The sequence below is a fragment of the Gobius niger genome, assembly GCF_951799975.1.
Source record: "Gobius niger genome assembly, chromosome: 8".
NCBI lineage: Eukaryota > Metazoa > Chordata > Actinopteri > Gobiiformes > Gobiidae > Gobius > Gobius niger.
This window is the reverse complement of record NC_136859.1, coordinates 16928191-16950903: the sequence shown is the minus strand read 5'-3', so window position 1 is coordinate 16950903 and position 22713 is coordinate 16928191. Positions and strand designations below refer to the sequence as shown.

The window sequence follows — 22713 nt, the reverse complement described above, 5'->3', positions numbered from 1 at the left end:
ATGTGACAAGAACACTGGCTTCAGTAAGACAAAGGAGCTTTACTAATTAGAGAATTAAAGAACTGGGATGCAGCTCGAACCGACAGGAGCAGACAGGAGTGAAGGTGGACAGAGCCTGACAAATAGTCCTCCCTGACACCTCCGAAACAAATGCCTTTGTTTGTCTCATCGGTGATCGCAGAGTGAGGTTAATGATCTCCACCTAAACGGCCTTAAAAAGGACAACTATCTGTTTTTTAAGAGCAGCAGAAAGGTGCCTCCATTATTCATGACAGTCTCTACGGCCAACTCTGGCAGGGCTTCACAGTCAGGGCCAGGTCCTGCTTCGATCCGGATTTTTAAACCTCTTTTACATGCCTTAGTGTTTATGTTTCATGTTTTATAACTAAAAACTGGCAAAGACAGGGGGGAAGCAGATTAAATAAAGACGGCTAGTAAAGAGAATTGCTTGAAACATTCAGAACAAATCCAGTGAAGCTGTCCGGACTTCAAAAACAAGAACCACCTCATGACAAGTGGGTGCAAGCATTTTGAGCTCTTAAGACACACTGAATACGCTCATAGCTACATGCGTGAAGGAAACAGAAGACAATTCCAGGTATGTTTTCCACAACAAGACAACAAGCTCAAAAAGTTGATTCAAAACGATTTGATGAGCCTTTTCAACATACATGCTCTACGCCCGGCAAGCAGACACAACTAACCAATCAGCTGCGGTGACCTGAGGTGACCCAACATGAGTCTATCCTTCTCTGATTCGCCAGGGGTTTTCCTGGTGTCTCACTCCACAGATACAACAAGGTTAAATATAGCAACACACCTCACCCGCAGCTGAAAAACCCGACAGTGTTACATCGATAACACACATGGCATCACGCAGACAGGAGTAATGTACAGTAAATATACCCGACGCGCTTAATAAGAGCTGACAAGGGCGTTCCTCTCTCTCTCTCTCTCGGGCTATTTTTAGACGCGTGAGGTGCGAGCAGGAAGCTATGGAGGCAGTTGTTAGACGCTGCACAATTCTTCGATCGGAGATGTCACTGGGAGTTAAATTTAGCAGCGGCAGGGGCAGACGATCCGCAGGTTTAGAACAATAACATCCACAGCTGCGAGACGGTGCGCCGAGATGTTAGTAATGAGCGGTCCGCAGAGACTGAATGAATGAAGGATGCGTGGAGGAAGACAAATTTGCCACGAGAGAATTTCACCAACTCATATGCTTCTGCGTTTCACGTGTCTATGGAAGATTGAACTCAAACGTCCAGCCAAAACTGTGGTATATCGGTGTATTCTTCATGGTGGGCTCAAGGCTGGTTAAATTATTAATCGTGGGGCTGTAGAGTTCTGTAAAAATAATGAAAAATATTAATAAGCTGGTCCAGTTGATGTTTGGAACGCAACGGGAGGTGGTGCTGCCAAAAGTTCCACTACTGTATTCATGTCAAAACTACCAAATGAACCACATTCATCTCCACCTCAGAAATGCTCATATGCCCGTTTTCTCTTGCTGGTGATCGCCCGGTGCATGTTCCCATGGAAACCACCAGCCTACTCTGTGCAACGGCAGATGGAGAGGGAGCTGGAGGTCTAAATTTATCTCCCAGCATCCTCTATGACTACAGTCGCACACTGGCAGCAGGAAGTGAGGAGGGAAAAGGCTTCGACTCGCCACGCATTGACAAGCTGGCATAGCCCCTGACAAGCCGAGTGCTTTGACTGACCAATCCATGTGTGCTGTCCACGCCGACGGGCTCCAGAAAGGCACCTCTCTCCGGCTCCTTCTCGAGTACTCCAGTTGTGTTGCGTGGACGGAAAGTTAAATGATAGCCCTTGTCAGTCAGAATGCGAGTGAGAGGAATCCGAGGAAAGGCTGGTATGTTGAGAATTGTAAAGAAGTGATATAATGCGGGGTCCTCACAGCTAAAGTCGCAGGCTTTTAGTGTGCATACCAGAGCAGTCAGTCGCCCCTCAGTAATGGACAGGAGGAAAGGCTATACCTGGACCGCAGAAGACAGGCAGCTCACGAGCGTGGTGAGGCTCACTTTGATTAGAGACAATCCAATGAACCACAAGTCAATAGAGGAGGCTCAAAGCGGGCAGGGGACGGCCAATGAACACAGCACAGTCTGGTCAAGCAGAGGCAAGCAGTGACTCTAGAATCTAACGGGGAAGATCATTAAGGGAGTAATGGTTGTTTTGGATTTTCACATTTTTGATAATCAAGATATCAATATTCCATCCTTTTCCATGTGTGGACTTCACAGAGATTGCTCAGCTCGTCACAGGTTTGGCACACATGGACTTCCTGGTGATAACATTTTCTTTTGCCCAGGTTTAGAACTGGCACAAATAGAAAACTGTAAAATTTGATGAATAAATAAAAACGTACAGTCTTAAAATGTGCCAATTCTATGTTATATAAAGAAGTAGCTGATTTATTTAGTGTAAATTACAAAAAAAAACAAAAAAGAAAATCATGAATGGGCAAAATTACATGACAATCAGCAGAATCTCCTCAGAGCGCGAGAGCCGTAACTTATTTAACGCAACCGCTGAATGAACTGAAAGACAGACTTGCGCAAAATGAGTAAAAAAAAAAAAAAGATTTGGGCAGGGAATGAGAACAATGGATCCCGGCGGATGCGTAGACGAGATGAGCAGGACAGAGGAATGAGGGAGGGGAGCGTTTACCTGACAGCGCAGCCCTGGTGTTCCCCCCTCTAAGGAGCTCCAGACAGTGAGAGCCGGGCCCGGAGAGCAGCGAGTCACAGCGGATATGACTGTTTGAGTGGGTGTGCTGCCGAGAGAGGAGCCAGGCGAGGAGGGAAGGGGGTGAGGCAAAAACTGCGATGAAGAAAGAGGCACACGGGAATGTTTCCAGTGAAAGGGGATGCAAAAAAAAAAAAAAAAAAAAGGAGGCGGTATTTTCCAAAGAGGAACTTGGCACGAGACTTCGCCGTAATTGGTGTGAGGCAACAAGTACTAATGACTACTGTTGGGGGATTGTGATTTTGACGGTATTTTACAGACTTTTGACATCATCTTTTAAATGGTTTTACAAGCTGACAGCGAGCCTAAATCAGGACTGCATAGAATAAGGAGGGACTAACAAGGGCTTACCAGGACTAATCCAGGGCAAGGACAAAGACAGAAAAACAAAATGTAAACGGATGACAAACAAACAAATACTCCCAGATTAAGAAGTGAACTTTAAATACCACAGCCACATGAGAACTACTGAGGCGGTATATTTCCCTCAGTGGTGCCGCTGCAGTGGGAGCATGTACTTTGCACGTTGTTGGCGAAGGTGGCACGCTGCTGACAGATAGGATTACAAACAGGTCTTACACGGGGCTTTCCCCACATCATCGCGTCCTTAAGGCAATCCCTCCTAATTATCACTTCCTTATCAGCCGAGCCGCGCTATTCTAATGGCCCGGCGGCGTTTTTAATAGATTCACAAGAACCTTCCCCCCCCCCCCACCCATTTCTTACGCCGCTAAACAAATTGCATCCATTCACCGGGCCCGATGCATTACACAGAAGTCGGCCCGGGCCTATCAGAGGGGAGAGAGGGAGAGAAAGTGAAAGAATTGCGAATGAGCGGAGGTCCTGCTGTTCCACAGAGAAGCGTAGCACAGGAAGCGTGAGTCACACAGTCGAAAATAAACAAGCTCACACAGAGACAAGTGGCACACACGACCAACCGGACGACTGGGAGCTGATCAGAGCGGGGACGGGGCAGAGGGCCAGCCAGCAACACGTGGAGGCGCCCTGCTGCTGGGACGAGAGGCGACCGTTATAGCACATGATGCCATCACTGGGTTTTCTGTAGGATTCTACCTGTACAGTGATGTGAATGTGGATTATATCTTAGGTTCTATTCAAGCTTTGTTAAAGATGATTCAATGTTACCATGTCACCATCTTTGTGACCATGTCTGTGACAGGTGCTATATAAATAAAGATCTTCTTCTTCTTATATTTTCCATCATATTATAGCCATAGGTGGTCAAGAATGTTGGAATCAGTCCCGAGCTTCAATAAAAGGATTGGATCTAGAAGAGCCTGCATGCTGAACTAAATGCTAGACTGAAATATGCATGCATTTCAAAATGAGTTTCTAGAGATCTAAACTACAGAGTTAAGACCCCATTAGCGACAGGATATTTTTGGTTGTTTTGTAAAGGACACTATAATGACACGCAGACTTTGAGATTTGACAGCCATTTTTCAATTTCCATCCATCATTTGGAAGAACCTTACATTCTTCCCTTGTCCCTGTTCTCCACATGTTCTGTCTCAGCTTTGAGTCTTCTCTCTCATTTGTTGTTTTCCCAGTCAATAGCCTAGTTGTTCACTCAGTGGGTGCCCCTGTGCTGGACGCATACAGGAGACAGTGCCGGCCTTCGGACACTTGGAAGATTGGCTGTCTTCGGGGCTTCACTCTGCTGCATTGTATTGTACAGTGGGTGTGAATGCGCTCATTGTCTGGCACTGACAGGGCACACCTTCTGTACTTCCTGGTGAGGGACCTCCGGCTATCCGTCATCCCTTTGTCTTGTGTTTTTGGACTGGGGAGAAGAAGCTAAGTGAGAGAGGGGGTAGAGGGCAGGATATAAAAACGCCACAGTGGATTTGATTGACAGGAAAGTTGCTCTACAGAGCAGTAATGATTAGCGAGATGCGTGCAGACTCAAGAGCCGGCAGAGCATTGGAAACTTAAGACGATACCTGTGTTTACGCTAAAGCCAAAGTGATGACAGGCAAGTTAATGATTTTGAGAGTGGACTTGAATTACAAGTGCAAATATTGTAGAGGTGTGGAAACAGGTTGCACATAACACAATCAGATGTGCAATACTGTGTACAGCTAATGTAGAAGTACACGTTCTATTTAATGATCAACTTTATCTTAATGTACAATATTATAGCTACTTTTCCATCCCTAATACACTCCCGATCAAAGTTTCAAAGTCTATTTTCATGGTTGGATCTTACCAAGGCTCCAAACAGAATATGCAACAGGAGGAAATGGAGCAAGACCAAAAAAAAAATCAGCTGATCAAAAGTTTAAGACCACATGCCACAAAAGACCAAATCTGTGCAAAAATGTGGATTAAGTGTCATTTTCTGTCAAGTATTCCCACTGTCATGACATCCTGATGGCAAAGGCAAACAAAAAAAATCCTTGTTTAGACCGTGTTTGGGTTGTTGAGCTGCATAACCAGTGCCTCTCGCAGCGCCTCAACACTGCTGAGGTGGAACGCAGTAAAACAGCCATTTTGAATTTCTCAAAAGATCCTGAGGGTTTTGGAACAAAAACGTCAAGTAGACGACCCAAAACAATGTCACCAGCACTGAGCCAGGAGATCGGACTGTCCGTCAAGACACTGGACGACCCTCGACCCAAATGAAGGTTTATTCAGCTCAACAACTCAAACACAGTCTTTTTGCCTTTTTTACGTCTCACTCCCATTTCTTCTTGTTGCATATTGAAGTTCTGTTTGGAACCTTGCTAAGATTCAACAATGCAAATGTGATCGGGAGTTTCTTGCAATACATCTTTGTTCAATGATGTTGCAATAATGACAAATTGACACTATATACTGTAAAGCTATAGTGCCAAAGTAACTTTTCCTACTGTAAAAAAAAAGAACAGATGTTTCTGCTTTGCCCTGAGCCGGCTGCAGTCATATTATGCAAAGCTGTGCCATTTACAGTAAGTGGAGACAAGGGCTCCCCTGTGTATACGCTCACATGAGACAATCTCCCACACACACACTCACACTCCTACAGCAGAGCGCTCTGAGCAGCAACACCTAAAGCGCACACATCATGCTTTATAAGAAACTCCATGTTGTTTTTGTGCCACCACAGACTATAATTTTAACTAAATGAGGCATTTGTGTATAAACAGACAACCATACAGATGACATATTTTTGGATTTTTAGCTCATAAAGTGCAGACACTGGCAGTAAAATAGGCAAAGACTAGCGGCTGCACTTGGATTTTTTTTTAGACCTGTGGGCTCTGAGTAAACTGGACCCTCTCTGTCCCGACCGCTGTGGTGTTTTGATAGAAACTGAAGCCATTTTAAGAGGGAGCCCACCATGTGTATTTGTGGATTTGTGTTACAACAAACCCGGCGCAAACAGCATCTGCCTCATCACTGTGGCCATTTTTCTTGGAAGATTTTGAGCCTGTAGATTGCATCATGCGGAGTGTCTGCCATCTTAAAAAGTCTAGCTAGAAAATATTCTGAATAATAATTAAGGAGGAAATAAAGTGTTGCCGGGTTATGTTAATCTGGATTTGAATTAGGAGCTCTTCAAAAGTATTGATTCATTAATTAAGTTGCTAAAATGTTTGTGTAGACTCTCATCTGTCCAGGAATGTTCTGTTTTAGTTGAGATTTTTAAATATTGTCAACTGGACAGGGTGGTTTCTGCAAAAGACAAAACAGTAACCCAGTAGATAAGCACGGACTGACAGCAATCTACTTAAATGCATTTATTTACAAGGGGCAAATCCATTATGCTCCGCTGCATGCACCCAAGCAACAAAGCGTGCCCACATGCGGAAGAGGATTTTTAAAAGAACTGAGAGTCAACAGCAAACATATAATGCATCAAGACCAGAATTTTCACTGTGGAAAAATACAGACTTGACGCCAAAGGGAGCGAGGCCTCTGCACACATTTTAACCATTTCAGTCGAGCTGAAGCAGCAAACCTTAGTCCGAGATCCAGTTCTACTAAATCTACTGGGAGAGAAGGAAGGAATGAGACAACCAGTTGGCTAATGGACTGAAACACGTTAGTCTTTTGTTAATGCCAATCGATTAGAATCCTCAGCAGATGTGATATTTGATCCTGCGCAGCTCAAAGGCACAGACCACTCGTGTTTTTTTGTTTCTTTATTTCTTTGTCCATTTGATCCACTCCTTTCCCTCAAAGTATATGATGAAAACCCGGTCTGTTGTCAGTCTTACAATACCACCTTTGCATTTATTAGTGCTCTGTATAAATATAGCAGACAGATTATGTGGACTATCTCCCGGGATATGCTGCGGAAAAGTGGACACAGCACAATGATGTTTATAGGTCAACCAATATCAGACTGATATTTGGGTATCGGTAGAACTGTCACCATAACAAATTTGCAGTTCAATATATTGAGGCAGGAAAGTATCGCGATAAACTATATTATTGACTCTAACGATACTTGATACTGTCAACTCTCAGGCATAAAAATGACAGTAAACCTTTGTTCTAAAAGTGCATTATCATATCCTAAAATACCACACAAGCTGCAATAAACATGAAATATAACATAAGTCAATTTGCTTCAGTGAAAAATCAAAGTTTTACAAATAACTAAATAAATATGCTAATCAATGTACAGACTAGGGCTGAACGATATGGACAACATTTCTCTATCTCTATATTCGTGCAGATATCTCGATATCGATACGATATAACTATGGGTTAGGTGAAAACCAAGCATTTTTCAGGAAAATAAAAACAAAATAATAAAGAGTGCTGTTTTATTGATGAAGATCTATATCGTTGATATCTTGCTTTTTTCTATTTGAATGTCAAAACGATGTCTATAGGATATTCAGCCCTAGTACAGATGATAAATATTGAGCCCAAAAATGTATGGTTTATCTGTTTTTTATTGAACGATAAGTCGCTATAGTAATTATCATGACAGACCTAGGTATCGGTCTATCGGCCGATCTAATGCCGATAAAAGCCGATATCTCCAGAACTTAAAGTGATAGAGACTTTCCGATTTTTGTCAGCTTTAAAATGAGCACAACTTCATAGGCCTCAGGGGAACTCGACACATTGGACATGCTGCACCTTTTGAAGCTCCGAACCTGGAGAATTCAATCGCTGAGTTAGCAAACAGCTGTGGCTAGCAACAGTATAATATATGTATTATATTATATAAATATATATAACAACTAATAGAGTTCGGGAATGTGACGTTATATCGCTAAGCATTATGGGATTAGCAGCTAATGGAGATTTTAAAAGTTAAAATACTGAGTTATTGTTCACATTAAAACACTTGGACACCACAGTGATTTAGATGTATTTACCAGCAGTAACTCAGCAGCTAACAGAGTTGTTCCACGACTTTTTATACTGTTTTTAGCTAATGTTAGTCAATGGAAATGTATGCTAACAGCTGCAAAGATGGCGGATCTCCATGGTAACTGTGGAATTTCCCGAACTCTATTAAGGCTGGGACAGAAACACTGCTGGAATGGCCAAGTGTTTGTGTTTTAGTTTATGAAATGCTGATAAAGAATAACTGATGTAATTTTTTTTGTAAGTTGTAATGATCAGATCACTTTAGGAGTTGTTGATTTTAATGCAAACTAAAATCCTGTCATGTAGCCAAGAATATTTAGTGTAGAAAAGTCCAGTGATTAGTTTATCAATAGGCTTCATCGCTACATGACATGTCATATCGTAAAAATAAAAACGGCATTGGCTTTAGAAAAACCCAGATCAGTCAACCTTTGCTTGTTAAAGTAAAGTTATATTTAGTTAAAAAATGACAAAAACCTTGAATGTGGACATTACATTACATGGAGTTCCTTTGCCTGAAAATATCCTTCTCTAGAAAGTTATTTGCCTTCAGGAAATGGAAGAAATAAATAAAGTAAATTGTCTGCTACGAACGAAATCACAGCAAAAAGGTCACGGTTCATTCCCTGAGAGATTGCGCAACTGCCACAAGTTAATGAATGGGGAAAAATAAACAATACATTTGATTTCAACCCAAGTTAAAGTGGGCAGTCTCTTGCTGTTACACCTATACGTTTAACTTCATACTTTACGGCTTGGCCACGGAACGCCGGACGAGAGCAGGCGCCGAGCCTTATCTGCCATCTCGACAAACTGTGGCTGCGTTCATTAAAGGCCATTAGCTGTGATCTCCGACCGACTGCTTTCAGCTCAACTTGCACAAACACAAAAGTCAACAGGTGAAGCGGGGGGCACGTTGTATCCAAATAGAGCGCCGCATGCACCCTCCTTCCTCTGAGGGGCTCCCTTCTGATTGGGAAGTTTACTCAAGGCCAGGCCAGGTCGGAGTAATTGCAACATACAGTGACAAACAGCTCCCTTCAGCCGAGTGTTGGTTTACAGTGGGCTCCATCTCTGAGTGCCAATCTGCCCCCTGCCAGGCTGCATTAGTGACTTGTCAACAGAGAGTCTCCGCACATCAACACCTTTTTAACCCCAATCAACTTGACACTTAAAGGTGCAGTGCGAGAAAGAAACCAACAGGGCTCTATTACTAAGTTAGGTCATTCTGAGAAACCGTCTGGCTGAGTAGAAGCATTTGTTTAAACATGAAAAATGAGCTACAAAGACTTGAAGTGAACTTTACAAAGGGCATAAGATAAATTACAATTGTTCTGACAACTATAGTGATTACATTTGCAATTTATGCCAAAGCACCCTGTGAATACTGATCCCGTCAAAGGCCAAGCCGAGTTGGACTTGATTAGTACCTGGATGAGAGACCGTGAGGTGAAACAAGAGGCCGGTGTGACTAGTGTGTAAGTTGTGACTGTGGATGGATGAGGAGGTCAGATGCTGCAAATTCCACTTTAACAATCAAAAGAGTCAATTGATTGAAGATTAAGAAGACTGAAATGTGAACAGCAAATGAATACGAGAATGTGCAGTGTTTCAAAAACAGTTTGTAGAGGTCTAAGCCACAGGTTTAATCGTTTTTTTTAGTTAAAGTGATACTCAGTAGCTTTGAATGTTTTACCATTTTATAATATTGCATATAGTTGACTGACTAGTAGGGCTGGACGATATGAAAAAAAATATTAATAATAAAAATCTCAAAATTTTACTATTATTACAATTTACTATTGATCACTCATGATTTTCAATTTGAATAAATGTTTTCATAATCAAAGTTAGAGGTCGACCGATATGGGTTTTTCTAAGGTTGATGTCAATATAAGCTCATATTGTTGACAGATTTTTTGGAAGATTTTTCCAAATGTTTGGTCTATAATCCTACAGCCACTCAGAGAAGTGGCTTGGAGAAGTGAGCATTCACTTTTCTCACACTGGAGAAAAGTGAATGGTCCTCTTTTCTCCTGTGTGAGATCAATGCAGTCGATACAGTGCAGTTGTTACCATTTATCAATTATATCAATTAATAAACTAATATAAAAACATCAATCAAGGATCAATAGGATAAATATTCTTAGCCAGATAACAGGCTTTTAGGTTACATTAATATAAACAACTGACATAATGTGAACTGATCAGTACAAACATGTTCAATCAGTTATTTCATAAAATAAAATACAAATGGCTCCAGCAGTGGCCAAGTAGCCAAGTATTTTATATCTTTACATGATCCCTTCTGTCACAGCCTTGATTAGTTCCGCTAGCATTAGCATGCTGTCGCTAGAGTTAGCATGCTGCTGCTAGCCGTGGCATTTTACGCAGTGATCAAAAATACAATTGCGGAGGTTAAAACTAACCCAGCGATTGAACTCTTTAGGTTCTGTGCTTCAAAATTACACTGAGGTTTAACTTGTGTTTAAGAAACTTGTGGCCAATTTTAACCAATTTTCATGCCAATGTTTCTCTGTTCCCCTGAGGCCGAGGAAATTGTGGAGGAACTAATTTTAAAGCCCTGACTAAGCTATTTCCAGTCTCACCCAGAGATATCGGCGTTAGACCAGCGGATAGCTGATATTATAAAATGTCCAAACATCGGCCCGATATATTGATCGACCTCTAATCATGTGGCTGATCCATAAATTTAAACCTTTTATATAAACTTCAGCTCAAATAAAAAACAAATAATTTCCAGCAGTTTCATTTAAAACAACAATCTTGTCTCATCCAAATTCTAAAAGCTGTTTCTGACAAAGAAATGTCTGCAAACCTGACAAAAGACTGACCAAAGTAGAGATTGCGAATTCAATTACATTTCGATGAATAGCCCAGAATATCACCTGGGCCTGCAATTTGTAATATAAGAAATATTAAATAATCATATTTCTTCATAAGTCTCTCTCTTTGCTGATCTCAGCTTTCCTGTGAACCGGCCTGAACCGGCCCAATCAGGAAACTAAATGGCTCTCAGGTCCAACAAGGAGCTGAAAGCCACTTTTTGAGGAGAACAACAAACAACGGTCAGTAGTAACATTTCTCACTGTCGCTAATGTCTTCAACCTCCAGCGCTGACACAATCTTCCATCTATGACAATCCTATAAAAGCCTATCAAATGTGTGCTCAGCGGGCCTCCTCTGTATCAGGAGGCTGCAGCTTTAGGTCTGAATGAGACAGCTCATCAATCAAAGCCACAATCAAGAGACACAGAACTGACAGGAGCGCATGTGGACCAGAGCTGCTGAATGAGCAGAAATGAGTAGTCCATGTGTTTGGATGCCATTCATATGAAAAGACACAAACAACAAAACAACTGGCTTAAAGACTCTATCTCCACTTTCTCCAATTCTTCAAACCGTGACAGAGGAACCGTGAGTTTAAATTGTTGTCTAAACTTTCCTAAAGCCACTTAGTACTTACAGATTTGTGATCACTCAAAATAATCCTTAACACCATAAAGCACATCTACAAAGTATCTTCGTTGTATATCTTTTACAACTTTTCACAGTGTCAAACTCATTTATTGTGGACTTTCATCAGTCTAAGATGAATGTAAAAGTCCTTGTGAAAAGAGAACCAGCTGTCAACAAAAATCTACAATGCCCAAAAGCTAACAAGTTCAACTGAGTCTTGTGTGGACAATTGGCCTACTTTGTCAGGCAGACAGACAGAAATGTGTCACTGGCCAGACTCACTTTAAGTGGGGCTACAGTCTGCTGAGGGCCACACACATCGCCTACATGAGGAGACACATACAGTTTATCTCTCAGATTCACTACTAAACCTACTTCACCGATGGTATGTTGCTTTGTTATTTTAGCAGAACCATTGAGAGGTGGGGGTCCCTTTACAGGAAGTGTTGTCGAGTCACCATTTCTCATGCCTAAGTCACTCTCACATCATTATTGCTTGAGATATACAAATTCCTGTAGCTTAGACCTTTACAAACGTTGTGAAATCCCGGAAACATTTTGAATTGCATGCAGTTCTTGTTAGTGGTTCATTAAAAAAAGACGTAAATGATCACAAAATTACAAATACAGAAGTGGGCAGTGCCAAGGGAACATTTCACCTTGAACAAGTCCAAGTTTATGGATCCCAAGTCCTGTACATGTGGCCATCTATCTCATGACTAATAAGGCAGGGCAAATCGCAGGTAATGCATTAAAAAAGTATCCATTTTACAGCACAATGCTACATGCAGAGACCATATGAGACAGGGAAGAGCATATGAAAGTGAGACACAGTATTGATGTAACATAGGTGGCTGGATACATTGATTTTCTGCTGGCTCTTGGCCGGTTACATGCAGGGGACTTGTTATCCAATACAGGCTCATGCACAGTCTGTGAGCAAGCCCTTATAGCCCCGTATAGACACGCTCTTCAAATCATTGTACCTCGAAGAAGGACTCCCTCTGGGGATGTTCATAGTTTAAGGCTGTCTGTCAAGACTGGATACAAGCAATGTTTTAAATATTGATTACCATTATAGTAATAAACTCAAAGTGGATAGAAGCCGCCATGTTTTGTTAGATTGCTTTAAATGAAGAGAGAGATGACTTTGTGAGAGTGATAAGTCTTGAATGAAAAGTTTAATGTTTTACTTAGATATATGTGATTTGTTTTTGTTTGTTTATTACCGTAGCTGTCACATCATAAAAAAAAGACTCTTGTTAATGAAGTGGCACCGAGTCAGAGCAGGAACAGGACGACCTCATAGTTTGCTCTCGGGTCATTCTTCAAAAACGGGACTGATTATAGTTCTGGGCAAAAAAAAAAAAAATCACAATATTTTTTTCTCATATTTATCTATTTCAATTTGCTTTTCCCTTCAGAACCATTCAACACAACATAGTTTCCTTTCTCTTCTCCAAAGTCCAAACTCCGCTCAAACAATGAGCTGCTACTTCCACAGGAGACGGTTGTTGATTATAGAAACACCACGCCAATAATGAGACCGCCATGGGTTCACGCCGTGATTACACGTCAATTAATTGCATAGCCCTAATTGATTACTCAAAATGCAGGTTATACAATAAAAGGGTAACTCGTGTAAGTCTCACAAGGCCGAGATGAACTGACACCATGAAACATTACAGTTCAACGCTAAACGCATCAGTCTGTGTAATGTAGTCCTACGAAGCAATTTAAAACAGAGAACATCTATCTTCATCTCACCGATGCAAGCCTCGCCCTCTCCTTACATGTTACTCCATTCCTCACGGACGGTGACATAGAGGAGTGATCGTCTGTAGAGGTCTAAACTAAAAGGTTAGGTAAGGTTTTGTGCAAAAGAAAACACTAGAAAGACAGGATAATATGAGGAGGATACAGTGCCTTTGATTTGATTACTGACCGATTGCGTAGCCACACACTTTCTTGCCCTTGATTCACAATAATTCACAGTATTCTCATGACGGCAAAAGTCCTCCTCAGTGGATGAGAGTGGGAAACAAGTCCTGACTTCCTGGTTGTAAATGGAGGACACGCACAATTGCATCAGTGGAAAATATAACAGCATATTCCTCCTGGCAAAATGTCAGAGGGCGAGACTGGACGATGGGGAACAACTCAGTGCCATTAAAGCATTAGAGAAGTGTTGATGAAAGAGCGGCGCTGACAGTGCAGAGAGAGGACGTGGGGGACTACCTGCACCAGCCACGGACTGCTGACTGTTTAAAAAACATTAAGGACAGCAATATTACATCATTCAAAACACAAAAGTTAACAAAGCATATTTTTCACGGACAATATTAAAGACCTACTTTACACTTAGCCAGACCCGCACAGAGAATGGCTTTCAGAAGCTCAGCAGGTTGGGCCTGAATTGTATCTTGGTAAGAAATAACCAGGTAGTTTTGATGGGTCACTGGGGTGGATGGTAGCCTATAGATTGGTACAGCCGCACTTCTGTCAATGTACCCCAGGGCAATTGTGACTGTCCACCGTGAAGAGCTTTGGGTGAGTCACGTGATGGAACGGGATGTCAGTTCCAAACAAATCGGACACTTGACAGCCTGAGCGCTCCTGTCATGAGCTCGTATCTGCCGTGAGAGGGACACCAATAAACGCAGGCAGATAAAATCCTTGTTGTAAAGGTACAACCATAGACTGTAGAATTAAGCTTCTGCTCACTCCTCCCCGTTTACAATAATGACCACGTTCGAAAGGGAAATCATGGCGGATTTACAAACTCCTCCTACCCTGCTGTGACGGAGCATGTTCCTAAAAAGGGCAAACGGGCGGGACCTTCAATGTAGACTCGGCCCCCCGCACGCAGTTCGGTCGTAGCAGAACCATTAGCTCTAATGCTAACGGCTTGTCAATCAAAGTCCGGCGCTTAGTATAGAAGATTTCTAAAATGTTTCTTTCGAAAATCCGTCTGGTCCCTTTAATTGTGACAAAAACCCAGCGTTAGAACAGGAGCAATATCTAGCTGGAGAAAGTTTTTAAAAACTGGGCACCAGGCTTTACAGTTGATTAAAACGTGTCTAAAGTGCAATGCTTTCTAATGGAAAACTAGCTTGTTTTGCCGCCCCTCTATGGAGGTGCTACAGCAATGGCAAATGGTACATGGACTCACCTTAAATAGCACTTTTCTACCTTTATCAGGCCCAAAGCACTTTACAGTAAGGAACCAGTCACCCATTCACTCTCTCATTCATACACCAATGTACGCAGACACTGGATGCAAGTAGGGCGAAGTGTCTTGCCCAAGGACACAACGACTGCATTTGCGGGGGCTGGGGTGGCGGGCAATGGCGGCCCACAGCGTCGCGGCCATAAAGTAGTGCATCCAGCAGCCATTAGTTGCAACAGGAGCTGGATGGTGGTGGTGAAACAGTAACAGCAGACACACAAGAAAGGCCACGACTTTACACTCACAGAGAGAAAAATTAGGCTCAAAATCAGGCTTATACTCCTCTCCAGCGTCCTTTTAAAGTCTGAGAAGTGATCAAACAATGAAAATGACTAATATTTCATCTGTCTTTGTCACTGACATCAATTGCTGCTTCACTCCTGTCTCATTTTCTGATTCAGATTCTAAGCACCACGATCTATCGCCGCACAGGGCAGGTGTGGCTACAATAATACATTACCCCCACAGAGTGAAATGTCTTAGGTATTGAAAAGGCACTAGTATTTATAATTAAATCAAACTGTACACATGAACCTCTTCTCACACACATTCGGCTTCAGTGGTCATTGGTCTGTTAAAAGCACTCAGCCCTGGGGCAGACTTTGACACTGTGGTTTGTGAACATACAGTAGAGCTCTGTGTGTGTCTAGACCAGGCAGGAGAGTTGTCAGGAGGAAGGCTCACACAAATATTGACCTTCAATTAGGTGAAAGAGACGCCCTCACTTAAGGCTTGCAATATGGACACATCAGCAAAAACCCAAGTATGCATAAACAACCGGTGAATTCATACATTTAAACACACAGCACCACGATATGTCTTTCTTTGGTAAACGCACTCTAAAATGGGAGACTTCTAGTGTCAAACAAAATATAATCAAAGGCTGGGAGTTTGAACACTATCTAAAGCTGTTCTTGTTGACCTTTAATGGGGCAAGTAGCAAATAACCTTCCCGAGTCGACCACATACTGCATAATTAACAGTGACTAAAATGAGCCCCTCTCTGTCTGACCTTACCTGACAATGTCGCGCACACACTGCCCACAGGGACTGCACGGTGCAAAAGCCAACCACATTCACCTTAGTCCATGTCTTTTGAAGTGCACCCTTTATCATTGCACAGATATAATAGTTTTTAAGCACCATCTCAGGAAATATTTTCTTTGAAGTTGAATAAGCATAAATAAGCTTAACAAAAAATATATACAAGCCAGCCTCAAGACTTAACTGACCCAGCCTTGAACCCATAATTAGCTACAGAAATACAAAAACAAAAAAACAACTCGGTTTAAAGTTCAGTGTCAGTGTAATACGGTTGCATACCATCTCTGGTACTCTCCCCACCGTTTGAAATCCCCTAAAGTTAAGAAGGCTTCAGTTAACTTGACTCAAAACATTCACAATATGCTAATCCATCAGATACGTCGTACACCTCACCAAGATCAAGATAAGTATACAGGCCACCACCACTTTCTGCTCCTGACAGGTCGCCCCAGAGTCAAAGGCAGCAATTCTGCGACATCTTTCAATGTTCAAACATCACAGAGACACCATCAACCAAGTGAAATAGATTATTTAAATTGAATAGCTCCAAACAGGCTGACAAAGATCGGAGCTACTGTACTGGTGACATTGCCCTGCAGCTGAGGGTTGTGCACGAGCATCGTCTGCCTCTTTGATTTGCTCGGTAGATCTGCGGCAGGCGGGACGGATTTTCCCCAAAGCCCTCTCACCCTCCTACAGGGCAGAAATCCCCTCCAATCCTCACTCACAGCATTCGCTGCCGCGACGCCTTAACGCTGAGACAAGGGACTCCAGCAGAGGAGGAGAGCTGACTGTGCGGCTTTAGAAATCATTATTTAGCTCAATCTCAGGTAAAATTATAGAATCATGAAGAAACATCTGGACATGTATGGATGTGGGGGAGGATGGGTGTGGTTCAGCGTGTCTAGGGAACCGCTCAAGAAGCACCAAGAGATGAAGAGAAAAAAATGTAGTTGTGAAATATAAAACCATGCATCAGTCAATATGTGTCCATAATGCAAGCATCTACACAAGACGGTTCTCAAACTGAGGTTCACCCAAGTATTATCTCTGATAGTACTTGGGCTTAACACAAGTGGTACTCACGGTCATCTGCAATTTTAGACTTAATTCATTTAAACCGGAAATTATTTAATTTATGTTTGAGTAATGCATTCAAGCTATGTGTTTTATCAGGCTTAGACACAGGTTCACATCCAGTTTAGACATAATTTAATCACATTTAGGAGGTGGATCAGTGGTGTGAAAAGTTTGAGAACCACTGATCTGGACAATGTAGTCGTAAAAGTATGCTCAATCATAGGCACCGATTTATGTTTTTCCCAGTCAAACAACCAAACCACAAAACAAAAACAAAAAATAGGTCTGGCATTAAAGTATTGGACTGACCCACGCTCGCATGTGAGAAGTGTAGAAAAGAAATCTCTCGTGATTTACAGGTTGTATCTATTGAATCATTTTGTTTGTTTGTATACTTTGTCCCCGTAGGGAAATTTGTCCTCTGCATTTGACCCAAATTCTTCAATGCCACTGGGGCAACCCATAAGGAGCAGTAGGCGACGGCTGTGCCCACCTCCAGATGTGGAGCCAGGCTGATGGTCAAAATCAACCTGGCTGGAGGATTCACCTATTGTACACGTTTTTAGTGGTTGGGGAAACCGGAATACCTGGAGAAAACCTACCCAGACACGGGGAGAACATGCCAACTCCACACAGAAACTCCCCGTCTGGGTGGGAATCGAACCCAGGACCTTCTAGTGGCTAAAGAGTGCCTGAAGATTTGGATAGTGCCTGAGTCCCATGTGCACAAAAGGTAGTACAGTGCAATGTGATGGCCATTGTGATTACTGCCAGTCAGTTGCATTATCCACAGCACAAGAAAACTAAACCCGTGACAAAATGATTCACTCTGACTGATTTACGCAACAATTGAGCCTTTTTTCAAACTGCTTTGCAACATTAAATATAAAAACAAAAATCTCATATATTTTGGTGTCTCATCCCGGCCATTCATACACATGTCCTGGTCCTTCAAGTTTGTCTGAAGTCATTGTCCTGTTGTCTTTTGATTTGAATCACCAAGTGTATTAGAAAAGATCAAGCTTGTTTCCATTAGTTTCATCAGTTTTGACTACAGAATACAATGTTTTGAAATTTGACTAAACTCTCAAAATGAAGCCACTGAATATTCTCTTTGCCTCTCCTCTAATGGCTACACACATGTTGCCAGCTGAAGCCAAATACCTGTGGTGAGCAACCAGAAGTACAGTGCATGAACATGGCTGAAATATTGCTTCACCCATGGTTACAAAGACTTGATTATCTAAACAGGAGCAACAATGGAGCGCTAGCCCAGAAAGATGATGCAATAACTGGGGGGTTGGGGGGTTTTGAGACGGTCACTGCGGTGTCATAGAGGCAATGATTAACTAACAGTCTGAATGGGTAACTTCTGTACAGCGTTCATGTGCTGGACCACTATCTGCATACGTCATTACATAAGCACTCAGAGCCGGCAGTTACACTAACACTCATTCAAACAATGTTTCCTGGCAAACACAGGGAAACTCGATCTCTGTTTGAGGGAGCAGCCAACACCCCGGCGAACACGACACAGAAACGTCCAAAATACACACAACTTCATCATTAAAAGCGTATGATTTCACGTTGAATTCCATGTTTCTACAATCTTACCCAAATCCAATATACAGTTTATGTTATGATGCAATGATTATCAAAAGGGCGGGCAGTGTTATGACATCTGAATTAGGAGAGATCCCCATCCGTGCTGTTTTGTTGCAGCTTCATCCTCACATGCAGATATGCTTTCTCTTTCTTATCACTCACTCCTCATTCTGGTCAGCCTCAGTCATGCTCTGAGTGAGTGACAAGCAGATAAAACAAATCGCTGTGTGGTGTGATTTAAATGACAAACAACACATTGCTCCAGCTACTTCTTAAAGCTGGCCTCAACTATGTCTTTTTTTGTCAGTAGGTGGAGTACTGCTCTGCCCCCTCCTCCCCTCCCCTCACCTGGCGTCCCCCCTCACTCACACTCCTCCACACCATAGACCACACACTGCTCTGATTGCATTCAGTGAGATACGGAAATCTCATTAATCCTGCGTGAAACACAGATTTATCAGCATAAATAAGATATGTAGCAAAGTAAAGATTTTGATTGACATGGTGTCGCCCCGCTGTACCTCTCTGAGCTCCTACACCCGTACACTCCTTACACGTCATGTACTGATCAGCTCCTCCTCAGCGTCCCAAAGACCAGACGAGAGCTCAGAGGAGATCGGGCTTTTGTGGTGGCGGCACCAAAATGATGGAATGAGCTGCCCTTAGACAGGCTTCTTCTGTGCCTGTTTTTAAATCTGTTCTTAAAACGCACTTGTTCACTTTGGCTTTTGACACAGCCTGAGATTTTGACATTTTATCCGATTTTATTCATTTGTATTTGACGCACCTTTTGTATTGTATTTTATGCTATGTTTGACCCTTGTAGCACTTTGGTGAACTTAGTTGTTTTAAAGTGCATTATAAATAAAGTTGCCATTGCCATTGTCATTATTATGTGCTGAACTGCAACTTTCATGTAAGTCGGTCTTTTTTTTTTCTTCTTTAAAGTCCATTTAGAACTAAGTTTACAGTGCAGAGCTTTTTTTACCTGCAGCCCTTGAACGCCTCATCCTCCGGTGCTGCTTTTTAATCATAAGGAGGAAAAACACCTGAAGGCTCCCTGTAGATATTGGATTATTAAACAAACGACATGGACACTTCATGAGGATTTCAGCTGCATCAGAGCAGATCCGTCAGAAGTTTATCATTTCAGAATCTTTTGTAAACGTCTGTCATAATACTAAGCTCTAACTGTGTTAGCCGCTGTCGCTGTGTCTGCTGCTTCAAACCTTTTGCGATCCCTACACCTGTTTATGTTCACATGGGGGCAGGTTGGGGTGAGGAGTGTGGTGGGGGTGACTTGTGAGGTGAAGGAGGTGCGACGCCGGTCTCCTTCTTAGCTCGCTGTTTGCGAAGGTGGCACATCTAGCGATGCAATGTGGGAATGCAATCATGCCAGTCCGGCAAAATGGAGCAGCTGAGGGTATAGCTTTAAAGGCCACATTAAGCTAATAAGTGTGCAAGAATATTCATAAAGTTTCAATTGTAATCAAGGCTCATAGTATTTGATATCTGAATATTTTGTCACACAAGCCACTGCTGAAAAAGTGTTTTGCAAATCAGTATATTTTCCTTAAGGTTAGCAACACATTCTTTCTGTTTGACTGATTCTATCCATTCCTCCAGTGAAAACCTGCAAGTACACGCCACTTATGCATGCTGCAAAGACTCATGCATGACGAAGGAGAGAGTGCCAAGCAAAATAAAACCTTGTTCGACATAGGATTTCACTCTTCAAAGTCATAACAGAGATAGTATCTGCTGGGGTTAAGGTTCAAGGGAGTGGCTACAGGTCTACATTCACTTTCAACTTCAAGTCATTCATTTATCGGCGGTACATGACGCAACCATCAGAAGAAAACCTCCAAGGTTCTTGAAGAAAAAAGGGACAGTTCAGTGGAGATTTTTCTTCCAATAAACTTCCAAGACCTGTGTTTCTGTTGCTTGCACTGCACACAGAACAGACAACCACACAAACCTTTTGGAATATAATGAATGCAGGCCCCATAACTTTATTTATCAGATATTTAAAGCATTTCTTTCTCAGTCCCTCCAAGTATTCCACTGCCCCACTCTTTCTCGTATTGGAGGTGGTCACACTGCCTGTGCCGCACTCCATGGGAAACATTAACATCCAGGACAAGGCGAGTGTGTGACAGCAGGAAACCTTCATTGGCACAGTGCTGTCCTTTGCCATCTGGACAAAGCATGTGCCAAAAAGAAAATTTAGAAACACACGCCGCGATAGTAAATATGTGAGCTCAGTTGTAATCAGGTTGGTTGTACCAGAAAAACATGCATTGCGTAAGTCTGTACGTATGATACCGAACACCAAAGCTTTGTGTAATGAACGGGCAGTGCCAAGGCGTCGACAAGTTCTGTGAACTTGTTCCACAGCTTTAACATTGTCATAACTCATTCACTCCAGGCTTCAAACATTTAACAATTCACCTAAAGTCTCTCTGCCAAGCTATGACGGAAGCAAACACATCCACCTGGGAACCATACATGGCAATACTACTTGCATCTCGAGGATTACATTTTCTATGTATCATGAGTGACTGACTCAGGGTGTAGTTCTATCCAAGAGCACATGTTCTGACTCCAAACTGTGTGTCTGGCGGCTTACTGTCCTTTGGCACAGTACAGTGTCCAGACAGATCTTCTCAGGTGTCGGTTTGCAATGACACCTAACTATACGCCAATCTAAAACTATATTGACAAAATCAGGACAACAATTGCTAATAGTCATTAACAAGTAGAACTATGTATTAGGGCTGGGACGATCCACTTTTGTCACGATATGATACGTATCACGATACTCAGAGCCCGATCCGATACGCATTGCGATACAGTAAGTAATCATGATAAGTAATATGTTAACCTTAAAATGTGTAAAACTAAAACTGTCATGTGTCCAAAGTTCATTAAAATTCCAAAGTGCATTAACACAACATGTACGTAAAATGCCTCCTAACACAAGTATTGCGATACTTGATAAATTATCGGTTCTTGGTATTGCAGCACAAAGTCTTGCGATCCGATCCAATCCGATATTTTGTCCCAGCCCTACTTTCTATGTCAGGGGCCACATACTTTGCATTGTAACAGAGAATATCATGCAAATCTTTCCAGTTAGAGTGCAGCTACTTGGACATGACAGAAAAACATGTGGGCAAACAAACAAGCAGCACTTTTGTAGGGTGGACGGTACAGCTCTGTGTTCAAATGTGGTCAGATTTAGAAGCATCGATAGTGCGTATACTGAATCAAAGTGAGCACAAAAGCATGATGTCATCTCCTAAAATATGTTAGGTTTTGGCTGCAGCTCGCCACAAATAACAAAGTTCCGGCCTGATTGGCTGTGCGGGACCGCGATGGCAGCACTTGCTCAGTAGCGAGTGTTTTCAGATGCGGTCAGTGTGAACCCAAATGCCCACATGATGGAGCGTGTGTCCCGGCTGGATGAGCACAAGCGCCCCCGCTCCTGTCTGCGGACACGAGCCTAGTTTGAAGCCTCGCAGTCCCCTCAAATAACACCGCGGCCACACATCTGCACCTCGCCTTACCACTTTCACTTAACACATTGAGCCCCCCCCGATATAACAATAGCGTCGCGTCCTAAAGTTTCCGCCAGCGCATCAAGTCAACCATGGGAACGGGGACGGCAACACCATACGGATTTATTTCATCAACATGCAATGCGAATTCTTTATTTACCAGCTCTTTACGGCGCGTGTGCTGCAGCCATTTATCCTGTGGCGAAGGGGGTACGAGTCCGCATTTCCTGGATGCACGGGCTGGCGCGCGGAGGGGGCGCTGCTGAACAGGGGGTTTCGAGGGGAGCTTCCCGGCGTGTTGTCAGAGCGGACAGCGGTGCCACGTTCAGCTGATCAGCACAACAAAACAACATCTCGCCCTGCGCGAAACACACACACGGTATGCAACAGCCCGCGCGCAGACCCCGCTGGCCCCGCCCCCTGACGCGGCGAGGGCCAATAGGAACGCGCCGCTCATGCATAATCATTGATCAGAGGAGGGAGACATTGGTGGAGGAGTCAGTTCCTGGTTAATGCTATTAATGCTAATTTACAGGGCTATTCCAGGGGCAACTACAGCATGTGACTGAGGAAATGCCAAAGTATCGACGCGCTGCACTTCTCTTG

General features: G+C 42.8%; 1 protein-coding gene across 2 annotated transcripts in view; it reads right to left on the bottom strand.

The window, feature by feature from the left end:
* hivep3b (HIVEP zinc finger 3b) overlaps positions 1-22507 on the bottom strand; it is a 35600-nt gene extending 13093 nt beyond the window's left edge. Inside the window, exon 1 of one of the 2 annotated variants that reach the window (XM_079561074.1) lies at positions 22268-22507. The gene's annotated coding sequence lies outside the window, so the exon portion shown is untranslated. Of the gene's footprint in view, positions 1-2694; positions 2945-22267 lie in introns of those variants that run through there. The other variant, XM_079561075.1, reaches the window with a different exon arrangement.
* Between the last annotated feature and the right edge of the window lie 206 nt (positions 22508-22713).